At 40.6% G+C, this 16,672-nt stretch overlaps 1 protein-coding gene across 1 annotated transcript in view; it reads left to right on the top strand.

Moving 5' to 3' along the window:
* Positions 1 to 16,672, top strand: part of LOC308108730 (zinc finger E-box-binding homeobox 2) — a 30,824-nt gene that overhangs the window by 4,593 nt on the left and 9,559 nt on the right. The gene's annotated exons all lie outside the window — the stretch shown is intronic.

Here is a 16,672-nt window from a genome sequence, read left to right as displayed (position 1 = left end):
GAAAAAAAATAATCACTTTAGAATAACTGGGATGATGGTGTCAGAGAATGCATTGGCTCTTCCAACAAGAATAGCACAGTTTGTCTCAAATTCAACATTTTCATATTTCCATGTGCAGTGTTGAGTATGTCAGCGCTTCCATTCCATTTATGTATGTAATCCAGTGCCCTGATAGTGTGCTCAAAAAAGCTCCACTCTTTCAGGTCTCTGTGGTTACCATCTTGTCTCAATAGTTAAAGGGGAAGAATCTGCAGCTGATAACCATAACCTGAAACAAATGAAGGATATGGTGCATGAAGCCCCAAAACACTTATTTACTTAATTGGAATTGAGCAAACAAATCCAGCAAATGTTTTGGTAATTGAGGTCACCCCCACTAACTGCTGCATTAAAACCAAACCCTGCAGAAGTAGATGTATTATAATGTAGAGTATTATATGGATGTACACAAATGGAAATAGACAGTATTAGACAGAGGTTAGGTCGACACACATTGTATGTATCAATACTGTATGAACTGTTAGACGACTTTTCATTTCAGTTGAAACACTTTAAGGTGACACAAACTCTAAAAATTGTGGTATTTGGCTCACGGATGGTGTAATTTTGATTAGTCAGGCAGTCCGACTCTAGCTCAGTCACGGGCGTTTGTGTTTATAGGCCTGGCCCCTGGTGTTGTAGACCAGCCACAACATAATGTGGGGTTCTGCAAATTCAAAGCGGTCAAAAGGGGCTGCAGTTTGGTCATTTACAGACTATAGGTGGCAGGAGATGGATGGTTGGTGTGGAGGTGGTTGGAGAAAAGTCACATACGTATCGTAAAGACGACGACCTATAAGACATGTTTTTGATTCACTGCCAGTGAAGAGTGTACAGACACTCTTCAGTGATCTGACCACTTCATTGTGTTTTGGCTTGTGATTGTGCAGAATACTGTTTCATGAACTCACTTCTTGGGGTGTAATTTTGTCTCCCAGTGAGAATATCCTAAATTCAAGTCTGTCTTTGAGGGCTTTCACTATGGGGTTTACATGTTCTTCCTGTGCATGTGTCAGGTTTCCTTCGAGAGTCCAATAACATGTTTGAGAGTAATTGTGACTCAAAATGTGTGTATGGATGGATGTATGGATGGAAACGGCAGGGTTTCTAGCATAAAAGCTTCTGCATGTGAATGTTGCTATCATGTCAAAATGAGACTGAAATACAAATATAAAAAATAATTATCTATCATATATCACACACATGTATTTCACAAATTGCTTTCACCTTTCTCATAGGCTGATCACATTCATTAAAAAGGTCTTCAAAGCAATCTAATTGATCTTTTAATGGATGTTAAACACAGTGTAATTACCAGGAACAAATTAGATTGCCCTAATAGACGAGAACAATGGAGAACTAATAGCTTCATGAAAAACCTGAAGGCCGAGTGTTTATCTAAGGATAACACCCTTTCCACTGTAAGATAACACTAATAGTCCCAGAGATCGTGAGGTGTGTGTGTGCGTGTGTGTGTCAGGATATCTAGTCACACAGTTAACACCAGCTTTATTTATGCGGCTTAATGGTGAGGCATTTTTACTTTCACATTAAAGCTTTTATATGAAGTGGGGGAGAAAAAAAAAGTTTACATTCTGTAAAGTTTGATGCTGCAAATGAATCCCTTGCGTTCTTGACATACTCCATTTGCAGTGGTATTGTTCTGTCCTTTGTCATTGCTTTGGCAAAGCTCCTCACCATTAAGTCTATTTGGGGATCTTCATTTATTGCAGACAGCCCGGGGTTGTGTGTTTGATATGCTGCACATGTTTAACAGAAGAAAGAGTTTAAAACTTGTCCAGATAGGCAAGCTCTCCGCACACAATTTATAGATATGCGCTGTTTTATCACACCTCAAATTAAATTTGGAAACCCTGCTTCAGCTGTCATGTATTACAAGGGCCAGATGGGTGGCAGAGAGAGAGAGAGAGAGAGAGAGAGAGAGAGAGAGAGAGAGAGAGAGAGAGAGAGAGAGAGAGAGAGAGAGAGAGAGAGGGAGAGGGGAGAGGTAGAGGTAGACAGGGAGAAAGCGACCCAGCAGGCAGGCCCACTTAGCTTCCTGAGAGTTTGCCAGTATATGCCAGTGAAGGAAATAGATAAAGCAGGGGGTGACACGAGGAAAAGTTAAATTAGCTGCATATCAACATCAGTCAAGAGAAGGACTGCCTTCTTTTTTTTTCTTCTTCTTCTTCTTTTTGCTTTTTGTTTTTTTAGAACTTCCTTAATTAACCTCTAAGGCAAGAAAACATTGCATCTGCTAGTAAGTAGTTTTCTTTTAACTTCTGACTTTAAAAAACTCACAAAAAAAAAAACCAACAACAACTAATCGACCTCTTGCCATTTTGTTGTTTCTATCTCACAATCAATTGTCAGTTTTCTTGTTTGTTTTGTTTTGATGGAACAATTTTTTATCTCTCCCTGTGTTTTACTCACTATTAGTTCCTGTTCCAAAGACTTTATCTCGCTACAAACACTTCTTATCATTTAGGTAATCACTTTACAATGACGGCCCTTCTGAAAGATCTCCTTTCTTTATTCCACAACATTACACACCGTTTTCATTATGTGACGCTTGTGCTTACATGTTAAAAACACAGCTCCACAGTGACAATGACACGAGTCGAGGGATTGGAAATACTGTAAAAAGTTCAGCTACATTTAAAGAGGGAGGCACGGAGACTTCAGCAAGATGAACAAAAGCCAAAATGTGGTTGCCTGCAACGAGTCTAATATTTGATGTTTTGCTGTGGTTAATGTGGCTCAAACAAACAACGATGATGTGGTGTTGGCATGGGGACCAGAAGTTAATTGATTCATATTCAGAGTTACACCGTCCAATCCCACATGTAAAAAAACAAAAACTGTAGCACAAATTAGTAGGGATTTAACTATTATTGAGAGTAACCCAACATCCAGTCTTCTATAGTTTTCTGTGTGCTGGGCTGCGTAGATGCTGAAACACAAGACTCCTGTGCACAGCTACAGTCTGATCTCGTCTACGAGTCACGTTGCTTTTCACACCACATCGACAAGGTGTGTGAACATTGTTCACCTGAGAAAAGATGGCAGCAGGACGCAACGGCGCCAGAGCAGACAGCTTCACGCTCAATAATCAGGCACGTCGATGTGCGTGTTACTTTGATCACGAGCAGGTATGCATTCTTACATGCAGAATACTACTACTACACATAGTTATCCGCTTAACCATGGTTGCAGGCCACTTTACACCGTCAGTATTTCCTGTCACGGTGACCTCTTTGCGGAATACTTCAGCCTGCGACGCAAGTTCTGGTATCATTTAAGAACCATCAAATCTAGAGTTCAAGGTGTTTACATGGACTTAAAATTCCCCCAGATCTCAATCCAGTTGAGCATCTGTAGGATGTGCTGGAAAAACAAGTCAGACTGAGGGGACCCCATGTTGAAACCTCCAGGATTTAAAGGATCTGCCATTTGATCTTATAAAGTCCATGCTTTGGTGGGTCAGAGATGTCTTGGTGGCACGAGAGGGATCGGCACGACGTTTGACATGTGGTTCTAATGTTGTGGCTGTGGCTAAGCGTAGGAGGAACGTGTTAGCGAGGACTAAACAATATTAGGTTTTGGTTTTGGGGTATTTTTAGTGTATGTAGTTTTAAAATGGATCATCGTGGAAAAAAGGACCAACTGCTAATATCTGACTACATTATGTAAATATATAAATCCTGTGATGATACACAGTGACCCAGGGTGACCACTTTGTTCAATTGGTCTACAAAACTAGTTGTCTTTACACACATTCATATTTGAATGTTTCTTTTTTTATTGGGCCCAATTTCTCGTGTCAAACTCAGCAACCAAATTTGATTTTCAAGTAGGCTGGAAAAGTCAAATGATAGCTGTTCGCTTTAGCTGCTGCTTCATTGTTCTCTTATCCACAAACAAATTATGATCAGCAAAATATTCAATCCAATTCATGTCATTTTTACACTTTGTGAGTCCATGCCAAAGGTATTATCATTATTGGCCAATAGCCTGACTTAATACAGCCAGGGAAAAATCATATCTTAAATGGACATGAACAATAAATCCGAATCTCTGTTACTATAGTTATTGCATTCGTTTTTGCATTTATTCGCGTCTTCTACCGAGTTATTCCTGAAAGTGCTATCTCCTTTACTTTTGAAAGGACAGTCCATCTGAACCTGACATGTTCAGTTTACCACCTGAAACCCTGTTTGATAACATTTTTTTACTGTTTCTACGCGGCAAGGTGAGGAAAAAAATAGTGAAAACTTGGACAGACCACGAGGAAGGTGTATGAAAGGTCAGCCAGCCAACTCCCCCGCGCCGTGTGTGTGTCTCCCTGTACCTGTGATCACCTGGTACCACCGATCTCTCTCTCTCTCTCACACACACATACACACACACACACACTCACACACACACACACTCACACACACACAACTAGATAATGTACATACACATCGTGGGGAGTAAACACATTCCTTGGTGAAGAGAACATAGTTCACTGATTTCTAGACCCACCTGTACTGGTCACATCTCTCTCTCTCTCTCTCTCTCTCTCTCTTTCTCTCTCTCTCTCTCTCACTCTCTCTCTCTCTCTCTCTCTCTCTCTCTCTCTCTCTCTCTCTCTCTCTCTCTCTCTCTCTCTCTCTCTCTCTCTCTAACAAAACATTAATTGCTTTTAAACACAATGGGGTTTTTTTTTTTTTTCAGGGTACAATCAATACAAAACAAAAGTGCTCACTCTGGACGGTGCTTGTGAGCAGTTTGAAGCGGTAAGATCATGTGAATGAATCTTTAAATCAGGTATAAAGAGCCGGATTCATGCATCGGAAGTATTTTGTGTGAGAAAGGAAGTCGTGCAGTGTGTAACGATTCACTTCAGTCATTATCATCACGTAACATCTACCAGATATCTCTTATCTCATCTTACTGGAAGAACATCTTATATGATTAATTAGGTATACTTTAAAAATCACCTAACATATGAAAGAGTTCTAACTTCATATGTCTAAGTTCTAACTTCATATGTCAGTTATTAATGTAAGAAGTGGAAAAAGCCAAGATGAAGAGAAGAAAAAACACCCTGAAGTCATGCAGAACTGATCTCCCTTTTTTTTCCCCCATTTCAGCATTGCAGTTACATTTGTTACCTCGAGGAAACAGTTATGAACGTCCTGCATTGCGGGAGGGATGGAGGGGATAATAAGCCATAAGGCTACCTGGCATCATATCAGAGGGAGGCAACGTCATCTAAATGATAGACGTTATAGGTGTGAATGTGACCAGGCCTCATATAGACAGTGAGACGCAGACATGCTGGGGTTACTTCCTCATTCTATTTCTTTTTCTCTGCTCACCTCCACATAACTGTTTCTGACTTCAGTTCCCTCTCTTTCGTCCCTCCCTCCTTGTGTAAGTCACTCACTTCAGTCCTGTTTTAGTGTTCTCCCTTTTTGCTCTTTCTTTATCACCCCTTTGATCCCGCCTCATCTGGGTTTCCGTGTATCTCAGCTCTTTCACCTCTTATCCCTGTCACTGGCTCTTTTTTCTTTCTTTCCCCATTTTCATCCATTACCTCTGCTTTTCTTCGTCTCTCTTTCCATCTCTCCATCCTTTGCTCCTCCCAGCCTCCCCCCCCCTGCCCTGTACCGTCGCCATCATGCCCCCCCCCCCCCCCCCCCCCCCCTCCCTGAGCGCCTCCCCTGTCCCACTGACACCACACGCTGCTCCCATCCCCCGAAAACCACTTCAAACAGCCAGCGCCATCAAAGACCACAGTCAGTCAGCCCGGCAGTCAGCCAGCCAGCCAGTAAGGCAGCCAGTCAGCCAGCCTTCTGCTTTGACTTAAAATTACTGTCGTCCTAGTCGCAAGGCTGCTTTCCTCTTCTGATACACATCAAAGATCCTCTTAAACTCCCCAAGTTTGCTTTTTAAACGTTTTTCTTGTTGAGTCTTTTTTATGTACATTATTTCACTGGTTGAGGTTTCACACACTCTCTCTCTCTCTCACTCTCTCTCTCTCTCCTTGCCATCATTTCTCTCTCTCTCTCTTTTTTTTTTTTCTCCAACAAGAGCCAGGTCAGTAATGACATGCACACACTTTCTTGTGCGGTTCTGCTGCCTTTGCATTTTTCTCCATGACTTTAATTAGTTTCTTTTCTAGGCGTCGGTTTAGGCTTCACATGCAGGGCCCACAACCTTGCACACATACGTGGGGCGAGAGACTGACTGACATGTGGACGATTCACGCATAATGACAACTGCGTGATCACAAAACACTGGAGTAAACTCTAAGTGCGTGTCTCTGTGCATGTTTTATAGACAGGAGATAGTAAGTGATAGAAGAAAAGCACCGAAAGGCCAAAGAGAGAGAGAGAGAGTGAATAGCTGCTTCATTACGAAGGCATATCTTCCATGTTACAAAGTCTTCGAGGTCACATGTGGTCACTTGGTTTTCGGCACCATCATTTCACATTTGGGAGATGTAATGTCGACATGACCCAGAGGATGGCGCCCCGTCTGTATGTTAACCAAGCAGGAACAGGAAAGCATGGTTTCATCTTGAGGCAGTGTCTGACAGAACAAAATGTCTCACTGAAAAAGCAACTATCTGAACATATGACTACTAACTCGATGTCGGTGCCTCAAACAGTTTAAATCAGAAATGCCAGAGCAAGATTATTAATATTGTCATCTGCAGCAGCAGTCAAAGTTTATTGTGTCTCTGTGCATGCATGTGTGGCGAATACCTTAATGTGGTCTGCTCTGATCTTTTATATCTGAATGTGGGTTTGTTCAAATTCTTATATCTTGTGTTTTAAATCTGCTTTAAGTGGTTACATTAAGACCTTTTTTTTTTTTTTAATGCAGTAAACTCCCTTTTTTCAAGAACACTATATCACGCACAACACCTCGAGGAGATGTTATTTACAGATGTTTAAAAGAGACAAAAGCCAGTGGGATACCAGGCATTTTTGTGCTACCCTCAAAACAAATCTCCTGTAGTAACTAAAGGTTGCTGCTCAAGTCGAACTAACCAAATCCCACATTGCATAACTGTTAAGCTCAAAGAGAGGTTTTATTTAGCGTGTACCCCTATTAAAAAACTTCAGAACCTTTGTACCCTGACAGAGAATGTTTTAATATTCAAAAGGAGCCACTATTGTGTGGTTTCTTGCGCCAACGTACAAAATAAAGAGCCACATCAGAAGGCTGGAACGGTCCCTGAGCATTTTCATGTGTAAGAAAAAAGAGGGAAAACAAATTTGGAGGGGGGAGACAGGGGTATTTATAGAGTGGTGTGAGAGTCTTTGCAATGACAGGAGTCTAATGAAGTGGAGTTTGGGTTTTGATTCACAATGTGGTGAGTGCGTGGGTCCCTCTGTGACCGTTACTGCATTCCGGCACCGATCCCTCGGTACACGGAAACCATCGCGGGCCACAGGAGGAGGCAGGCGGCCAACTCCAAATAACGTGTTCTTCTAACCGAGCTAACCTTTCTCACCAAACGCTGGTCTCGCTTCCAGTGCAGCAGATGCAGGCAGGGTGTGATGCGGCCCACACTGTGCTCAAATAACACCAAAAAAGCTCCATATGTGAACACACACACACACATACACACACACACACACACACAACCACGCAGTATGTATACAGTTGTTAAGTCAATTTGTCTTTGCTTGTGAGTCACAAACACAATAGGTGAGTCAGACAACACGGTGTTGATATATTTCGGAAATTGTAAATGGTGATGGCGGTGTATTTCATTTTTTATTTGATCAGTCAGGAGAAATAGTTTTTTTGTTTTGTTGGGGTTTTCTTTTTCACCTTCAAAATAAGAAAACAAGGAAAATAATTGAAATCAGATATTGAAACATGCAGCAATATTCAATGTCAACCAGTTATGAGCCACTTATTAGTAGACTTGTAAGTCAACGTTGTTATTGTAGAATATTTCTGGATTTTTAAAAAACTAATTTCAGTGGTTCTTTAAAATTATGAAAAAAATAGACATGAATATATTACACTTCTACTTGATTAAAAGTTGACCGCAGCCACAAATAGTTTAGATATCCTAAAAATGAAAAACAAAATCTCCCTGAATATCCATTAAAAGTAATACAGTCCTCGTTCACGTTCGATGTGTGAGTGGCAAGAAAGAAGGCCTAAAGGAGCTTTTAGTATGTGTTTCTCATATGTCTTGCTCTAGTTTTGTGTTGACAGTCAGTATATACCATCAAATATAATATAAAACGGATAAAACACAATGTTGGTAAAGTCTGAGCCGACTGTCCATTTTCAAGATTTCCATTAAGTGCGGAAATCTTACACGAGTTACAAATGGTGTAATGTCCAGTACCGCTTTAAGAAATATCGTCATTTACAAAAAACTAAACAAAAGCGTATATATAAAGCTTAAAAACAAAAACAAAAAGTTATTTGAATTGCAAGCAACTATAATCTTTTTCTGATGCCAGAAATCCGAATTTCTTTGCAGGTGCCTGCAATGTTCAAAAACTCACCCAGACAGAAACCCACATTCATTTGCTTTAAGGAAACAGTTGGTGTCAATCAAGGTGAAAAAGCGTTGTTGTTTTTTTTTTTTCTAGTTCTGTGGTGGCCGACAGGACAGGTAAACATGGTAGCAAACGCATTGCAGCACACAGGAAACTTTCAAAGGAAGGAGACAGAAAACCACATCTGCGTTCTGCACCTTGTCCTGTTTTTAGTAAATAGAAAAACTTATTGCTGTGTGTTTTTATTATTAATGGACGTTTGTTACACATGTTAGTGGCAGAGCGGCTCGCCACTGTTTAGTTGAGTAGTTTTTCATCAGTTTTTCGTCAGTTTTTCTTTTATATATCTGGCTAACGTAAAATTTATATTGCTGGGTGGTTTGGTACCGTATGGGACATCTTGGGGGACAGACTAACAGACAAATGGGAAATAATTATTGTATTTTAACCCCGTGTGGCTTGCGTCGGTTTATCAACGTTAAACCCAAAGCTAAAAAGCAGATCTTAAAGCAACACAAAGTCTCCTCCGCACAATATATGAAAAAGACATGGCTGCGTACCAAGAGTTGCCATTATCAGCAATACAAGATAAGATGATAATGTTCTAAACCTGTCACACTTCCCTTTGAAAGTACCTGTGAGGAACGTAAAGCTACGCATTTTGAGGTTCCCGTTGAGGCAACTGTCAGCTCTGTGCTTCAGTTAACATCATTACAGGCTACAAAAATATATTGTGGATGTGTAGAGTTGACTCACCACAGTCTAAGAATATGTCGCTTGGGCAGGAATCTTCAAGACGAGATGTGGAGTGTTTCCCTTCTCTTTCTCTCTTCATGCTACATCTCCAGTGCTTCGTCTATATGAGCCACACGGTTCTCCCTGCTTCACACACACCTTAGAGGTGGGATTGCCCCAACTTCGTCTGACCTGTTTCTGAATCTGACTCATCCATTGTGTGTTTGTATCTTAGGAGAATGTGCACAGTTGCATGATACCAAGAACTGTTACCACACACATAAAGCCACTATACACGTGCCTCGTTAATGCCGAAGCCGAACAAAGATGTGCGGCACGCATGAGCGGAGTGAGTAGGAGGAGATCAGATTTATTACATGTTTAAAGCGGGAAAGATTAAAAGTGAACGACTGCAACATACAGACTGTAAGTCACTGCTTTGTTAACTGTCTGGTGGTTTTGCAGTTGTTGTGTTTTTTTTTTTTTTAATTGCTGCTTTAATTTGTTCGGTTGGTGTACTCACATCAGAGCTGGTTTCCACTAAGCATGTGCGGCTGTGTTTTCGCTACAGTGATGTGGCATATAGAGAGAGAATAACAGATCAGTAATGCTGATATCAATCAATTTTCAAAGTCCTCCCAGAGCAGACACACACACACACACACATATAACAGCACACAGCATGTTGCAGTCGTCTTTCAGGGCCTATACTTTGATTTGCTGAGCATCCTCTGAAATCGTACTGGGAGCCTGTGTGTGAATAATGAAACTAACACCAGCGCAGACACACTAAGAACAAAACTTGTTGACAAATCAACTTTGTGAGTATCAGTGAATGTCACTGTGGCTTTGAAGCTAATAAAATGCCAAAAGCGATTCTGTTCTTTCTTTTTTTTTTTTTTCTTGTCACAAGGGCCCTAATTGAGCAGAATCATTAAAAGTTGCACCGAACAAAGGCAGAATAGTTTCAACACGGTGTCTTTGTCAACGCAACGAACAGCAAAGTCCACTGAAGCTTCAGTTTGTGGGGCCCTCTGCCTTAATCAATATGGGGAAATTAGCTTTCTGTTTACTTCTCGGGGCTGATTGCCGTGTTTGCTCCTCGGTGCCTTTCAGAGTGCAGATGTTGCCCCCTCGGCTGCACATTCTGTGGCCGGGGTTTAAACACTCTGACAGGGTGGTGTCTCCTAATGAGCGGGGACATCTGAAGGCATGGAGCCGTGACTTTTGCTGCTGTGGCACTGCGTCGGGCTCCCACTTCTCTATATATCTCTGAAGTGGAGCTCCGATTCTCTTGGAGCTCTGCGCAGAAACACACACATGCACACATGATCTTAATGCTGCGTATTCCTTTGCTTTGATCATGTTGTGGACCTCTGCTGCAACAAGCTGCTCGTGCTCCCTGTTTTTGCCCACAAGTCACGTTTGTTTGTTTTTCAACTTTTCTCTATACCCAAATGTGTGTGCGTGTGTGTGTGCGTGCGTGTGTGTGTGTATGTGTGTATGTGGGTGTGTGTGTGTGTGTGTGTGTGTGCGTGCGTGTGTGTGTGTATGTGTGTATGTGGGTGTGTGTGTGTGTGTGTGTGTGTTGGGGGAATTTCCCTCCATAACGTGTTTCTCACAGTTGGAGAATTCGTGCCACGGACACTGTTGTTTTCTGACTGTGTCTCTTAAATTCCTCACTCCCCTGCCTGTCCTCTCGTCTCTCCCTCCTTTCTTACTTTCTTTTAGCGCAGTTCATGCTCTGCCGTGTTCCTCCACGCACTGTTGTTACCTCCTTTCTGCAACACACACGCACCACAGAGCAGTGTGCCAAACACACTGCAATTGAGAAGAAGAAGAAGAAGAAGAAGAAGAAGAAGAAGAAGAAGAAGAAGAAGAAGAAGAAGAAGAAGAAGAAGAAGAAGAAGAAGAAAAAAAAAAAGAAATCCCTTGCAGTACCACACATTGCATCTAAGCATCTCTTCAAAGTGCCTCATTTTCCTAACTGGACGTCCTTTCCAATCACACACACAAAAAACAAAACAAAACAAAAAAAAAAACTTAAAAAAGGGAAAATTCTGGCTCTTTGCCATCTGAGGAAGAACTGCAATCAATTTGAACTAAACTTAAACTTTCATATCAATGTGTTTGCGGGTATTTTCACCATCATTAGACAAGAATGTTTGCACTTCCTCCTCAACGGCCACAGAAATGCTGTAAAAGTGCAGCACAGCATTACATCGCCACCATTCCTGTTGGTTAACATGTAATTTAAAGCATTTAATCCTCAATTTGCTGTCACCCTTTGTGATATAATCCATAAAGCATTTGGAAAAACTGAAATTACACTTGTGTTCCAAAATGAGGGAACTGCGTTGGGGAAAATTCAGCGCCCCATTTCCAGTTGAGAAAATTAAACACGGTCCAATGGCGAAAAAAAAATCGATATGTGTCTTACTTTTCACATTGCCCAGTTACTTTTTCCACAAATAGGTATTACTCTCAAGATAAAAGAAACCAAACCTGAGCAGGTTCCAAGTCCTGAAATCATTTCCTTGAGAGACACAGAGAGAGTGAGTTGAAGATGAGCGAGATCAGGTGGGAGGTGTTTGTTCTTGTTTGCGGTCCTTCCCCTGACTCATTGTACGAAATGTCAGGCATCTGTCATACAGATAGCAGGTTTTTTTGGGGTATTTTTTCTATACAATTGGCATCATTTATTTCAGCAGCACATTTAAAGATATGATCTCGCCGTCGACACAGCTCCGAACTGACGAACACGGATCTCCCTCGTCTCTGAACTGCTCTCATAGGTACTGTAAATCCAGGCGACACGCATCTTTCTGCTCGTGTTTACTTTTGCACAAGGGCGTCCGTGACGCTACTGTGGTACTTTATTGAGTTCAAAGCAGCAAGTTATGAGTGTCTTCTAACACCTGTGAAACCACCTCAATTGTAGCTCCATGTATTGGTTTTTTTTATACATGCTAAATATTTTTATATGATTGTCTTTTAAAATCAGAAATACATGTTTAATCAAGAGCTCATTCACAAAAGTTTTTTTTTTTAAGGCATGGGTCTGTGTCTTCTGTTGACTGAACATTATCTTCTTTCTGACCGTTTTATTGTCTACATGCACAGGTACTAAATGCATCAGATATCCCTGCAGTCTTCCTGTGTCATATTACATTTTTATGCAATTGTTAAATGCATTGTTAAACATTAATATCAATATGAATCTACCTGTCATTTATTCATATTTTGTGTGTTAAAAAAAAAGAAGAAAAGGTGTGATGGAGGAAAATGGTTGCTTCTCAAATTTCAATTTTATTCAATTTGATTTAAGTCAAAAGTTAATGTTTAAGGTGATTTTAATAATATGCATGTTGTAATGTAAAAGCACAAATCAAACTCCCGAGTGCCACTCTAGCTTCATACGAGGAAAACAAGAAGCGCAATTTGACCTATAGTCGACCAATCCAGTAAGATGAGCATAATAATGTCGAAAATAGCAAAAAAACAACCTTTTTTTTTTTTACAGAACCTGAAAAACTTTCATTTTAACTGGAAAAATCAATAGAAATTTAACATTATGCCATTTAGACGAAGGCCTCTTGGTAATGCCTCAAACAACTTTCACCTTTTTTTAATCATTTAAACTTTAGTTCTCTTTTGTCATTTTTGTACAAGGCTTCATCCTGCAGGCTGGATTTCACCCTCTTGCGGGCTGCTGTTGGCCTGCGGGCCACATGTTTGGCACCCACGACAAGACATAGATATCTGATAGTCTAGGCGTGCGTCGCTTCAAACTCCAATCTCACTTTTTGTGGCCTCGGAGGTATTTAGATAAAAGCGCTGTAAGGAGAGTCAATTAACTCCATTTCAGATGGAATTATTTCTCAAATATTGTAAAAACTGAATTTTCTTTAAGGTTGAAACTATCAAAAGCGTGCATTTTGAATGAATATCCCTAATTCATAGCCAGTCAGCTTTTTATGTTAAGTTTGTTTCTCCAATTCTCATAAATGGTGAAAATGTTACAATTTGACACTTTGGTATATCATCTGATGTTGATTAACGTTGCCCACTTATGATGTACCCATATTACAAATGTATTCAAATTTATAGAAAATACTATAGTGTTAACGAAGTAAACATATGGTATATATTTGTTTTATCTTTTTAAGTATTATTTGGAGAAAGATAGAAGTATCTTCAATTACTGCTATTGCTTGATGTGCACTGCCTGGAAAAAAAAAGGAAGCCCCCAGCTTGTTAAATATCACTAACAGTATGATATCATTATCCCGGCTTTTTTGTAACGGCCCAAGATTGTAAAAAATCACCAGGACGGGAACTGTAACACAGCGTGGTAAATTGGGCCTGGCCTTGTTTGCTGCCTTTTAAAACCAAAAGAAACAAACAAGGTAATTTCAAGGTAATTATTGCATGCTTGCCATTTAGCCACATAATTACTGAGCCAATACCGGATCGCATGTGTGCATCATAAAATAAACTACAGTTTAGCGTGTTGCTGTACAGTGAGTAGATGCCCCCGGGTACATAAACAGAGCCGACGGAGACGAGCACTGAAGCAACCTCTGCCCCGCTGTGAGCATGAGAGATGTTAGGGTGTGTGTGTTTGTCTTGGTTGTGTGTGTTTGTCAATATGATTGTGCAAACTCTTCTGGTCCCAAACTTGGGAACCGACTCACCAGTGGAAATAACAAGATAACTACTATTGGTCATCGATTTCTGCATTCTCGATGAGAACCATGAGTCATTAGACACAGGCCACATTGGAAAAATTTTAATTTGTATTCTCAAGTTTAAATTCAGCATTCCTGGTACCCCCAAGCTTCTAGAGAGACAGAGAAGGAGAGTTGACTTGTCTCTGGTAAGCCGACTGGCAATCTTTCAGATACTCAGCCACTCTCAGGCGGGGAAAGTGGCAGACAGATTAAAATAGAGCGGCTCTGTTTGATCTGTTGTTGTCAAAACTATCTCAAACAGCCTCGAGAAGATCGACATCGTCAAGCATGATGCAGCACAGCTTGGTTCAGTCCTCTCTGGATATGAGTCACGGTCTTCCCACAGACCCTCAAGTGCATGCACCAGAGCAGTGTACAGTTTTCAGCTGTGTTGTCTCATGTTGTATGGACTCCAGAATACCTACACTCTTCTCGAAACGCTGAGTTCTGTCCCTTTTCAAAGCCCCTCCGTACCTTTACGATGCCTGCAGGCAATTAAAAAAAAAAACCCAGTGCGGTTTAAAGATTGAGCCACAGCAGAAAAAATAAGGCCAATTTAAAGGATGCAATTCCTTTCCAAATAAATAAATCAGCAGGCCAGATAATGAAAGCCATTCCGGCTCAGTGTGCTTTAATGGCAGCACATGCAAACTCAGTGTCACTCACTGTCACGGGAGAGAAAATTAGAGCCAATTTTATGCTTATCCAGACCAGATTTTCTTTTTCAAAATTTTTGTCCTATCATCCCAGGAATCTCCTGCGGGGCTGCGAGGTCGACCTCAACCTTTCCGAACTGCTTGCTGCCATAAAGCGCATTTGATGACCAATTTCACCCCCAATAAGAGCAAGTCATTCCCGCCCCGAGTCAGCGGAGCAGCTCTGTATGAAGCATGCGATGGGTGGCCGGCCACAGGGTGAATCACAATCTCACATGAGTGCACTTCATACAGAGGGGGGAATGAAACTGGGGCAGGATACACCACTCGCTGATACAAACAGATACTTGTGTAGGTGTTACATTTTGAAATTACCTCACATACTAATCAGAAGTATTATACACCGTGACTCGCAAGTATGTTCGATGTGTGCGCGTGTGGGCTGCCCCCGCACACCAGTGGGCTGCTCAAGCAGCGGTGCCTCTGTGAGTGTGAGGCTGGAATGACTAAGGCAAAAATTACAACATGTCAACAGCGCCCGAGTGTTGTTTTGACCTTTTAACGATTACATATTATCTTTATTTTATCAGATTTAATGTGCTGCAATTTTTTTTTTTTCTTTTGGGGTGTGAAAATCAAATGAAGCACTCCATGTGAGCCGAAGAAAAGAATGCGAGCAAGGAAACTAAGTGACGCGATGACACATGCTGATAATGTATTGGGATCTCATGTAGATACTGCACTCATCATGTATGTCTGTTGGTACAGTCCTCGCTCCCCCTCCACAGTGGTTGAGCTTTCCCTGATGACTTGCTTCTGCTCTTAAATGGTCATTACTTACTTGGTTTGTGATTAGATATTGCTAATCAGTGAAGGAGAAAACATAGCATCCTCAAAAAAAAAAAAAGAAAATCTTTGGAAAAAAAAAAAAAAAAAAAAGAGCCTGCAGCCTGAAATCCTAGGCATGTGTTTGTGATTGTCATTTATTGTCTTTGCCATGGGAAAAACTCATGCGCCCTTGCGGTGTAGCTTCAGTCTAGGCACACGGGAAACATTTTAAAAATCACAATATGTTATGTATTTTTCTTTTTACTGTTGCACCACATTCCTTTCTATTTGTCTTTGCACAAGCCATACAGAGAACGTACTGCTAAAAAATGTTTTCCAGCGGTTGTACAAAATGTGTTTGTTTCAGCTTTATGTGCTTTAAAGAAAACTTCAGCACAACAATTTTTATTAATGTAATAAATACACACGTTCAGCAATTTAAATCAGTTGCTAATGAAACAAAAAGGGCATCGTATGCTTTTTAACGTTTGTGAAACTGCTTTAGAAACAGCCACATTAGTTTTAGGCAAAGTCAGAGTAAAACTATTCTGTTTGGACATTGATCAGAAATTACGTTTGCTTGCATTGATTATAATCCGCACATCAAAACCCCACAAAGCCTTTAGAAATATCTCATGATAAGAAACACATTGTACGGCTTCACTGGAAGACAATATAATTCCTCGCACTTACAGAGCGGCAGCACAGAAACACTAAATGTCAAACAGCCAAAGTAACACAGTTAATGTGGTGGTTTCTGACCTTGACAAGAACAAATTGTGACTCCAACTATTTCATCCCGTCTGCTACACGCAGACATAACACATTTTTAATGATTTTATTTGAAAAGACTGAATCGTTCTTCTTCTTATCATTGTTGGCTTCATGAAATCTTATTTATTGTCTATTATTTGTAGATGCGGATGCTTTGGCTAGTTTGTAAGACTCTAAGAAGTTTTTTGTTAACATTTAAAACCTCTTAGCATTTTTATTTTTATGTTTTAATTCGAATGTGTGGTGATTGTTTTTAATTATGACCTATAGAAACTAAAGGCGACATGAAATTGCCTATAAGTGGAAAATGATATTGACTGAACTGAGTTAATCAATGTACTTGAAACAGTTTATAAGTCCCTTTTTAAAAATTTTCTTGCTG

Source organism: Lipophrys pholis (assembly GCF_963383615.2).
Source record: "Lipophrys pholis genome assembly, chromosome: 4".
NCBI lineage: Eukaryota > Metazoa > Chordata > Actinopteri > Blenniiformes > Blenniidae > Lipophrys > Lipophrys pholis.
Note: the sequence above shows the minus strand (reverse complement) of the source record. Positions and strands in the feature narration are given on the sequence as shown.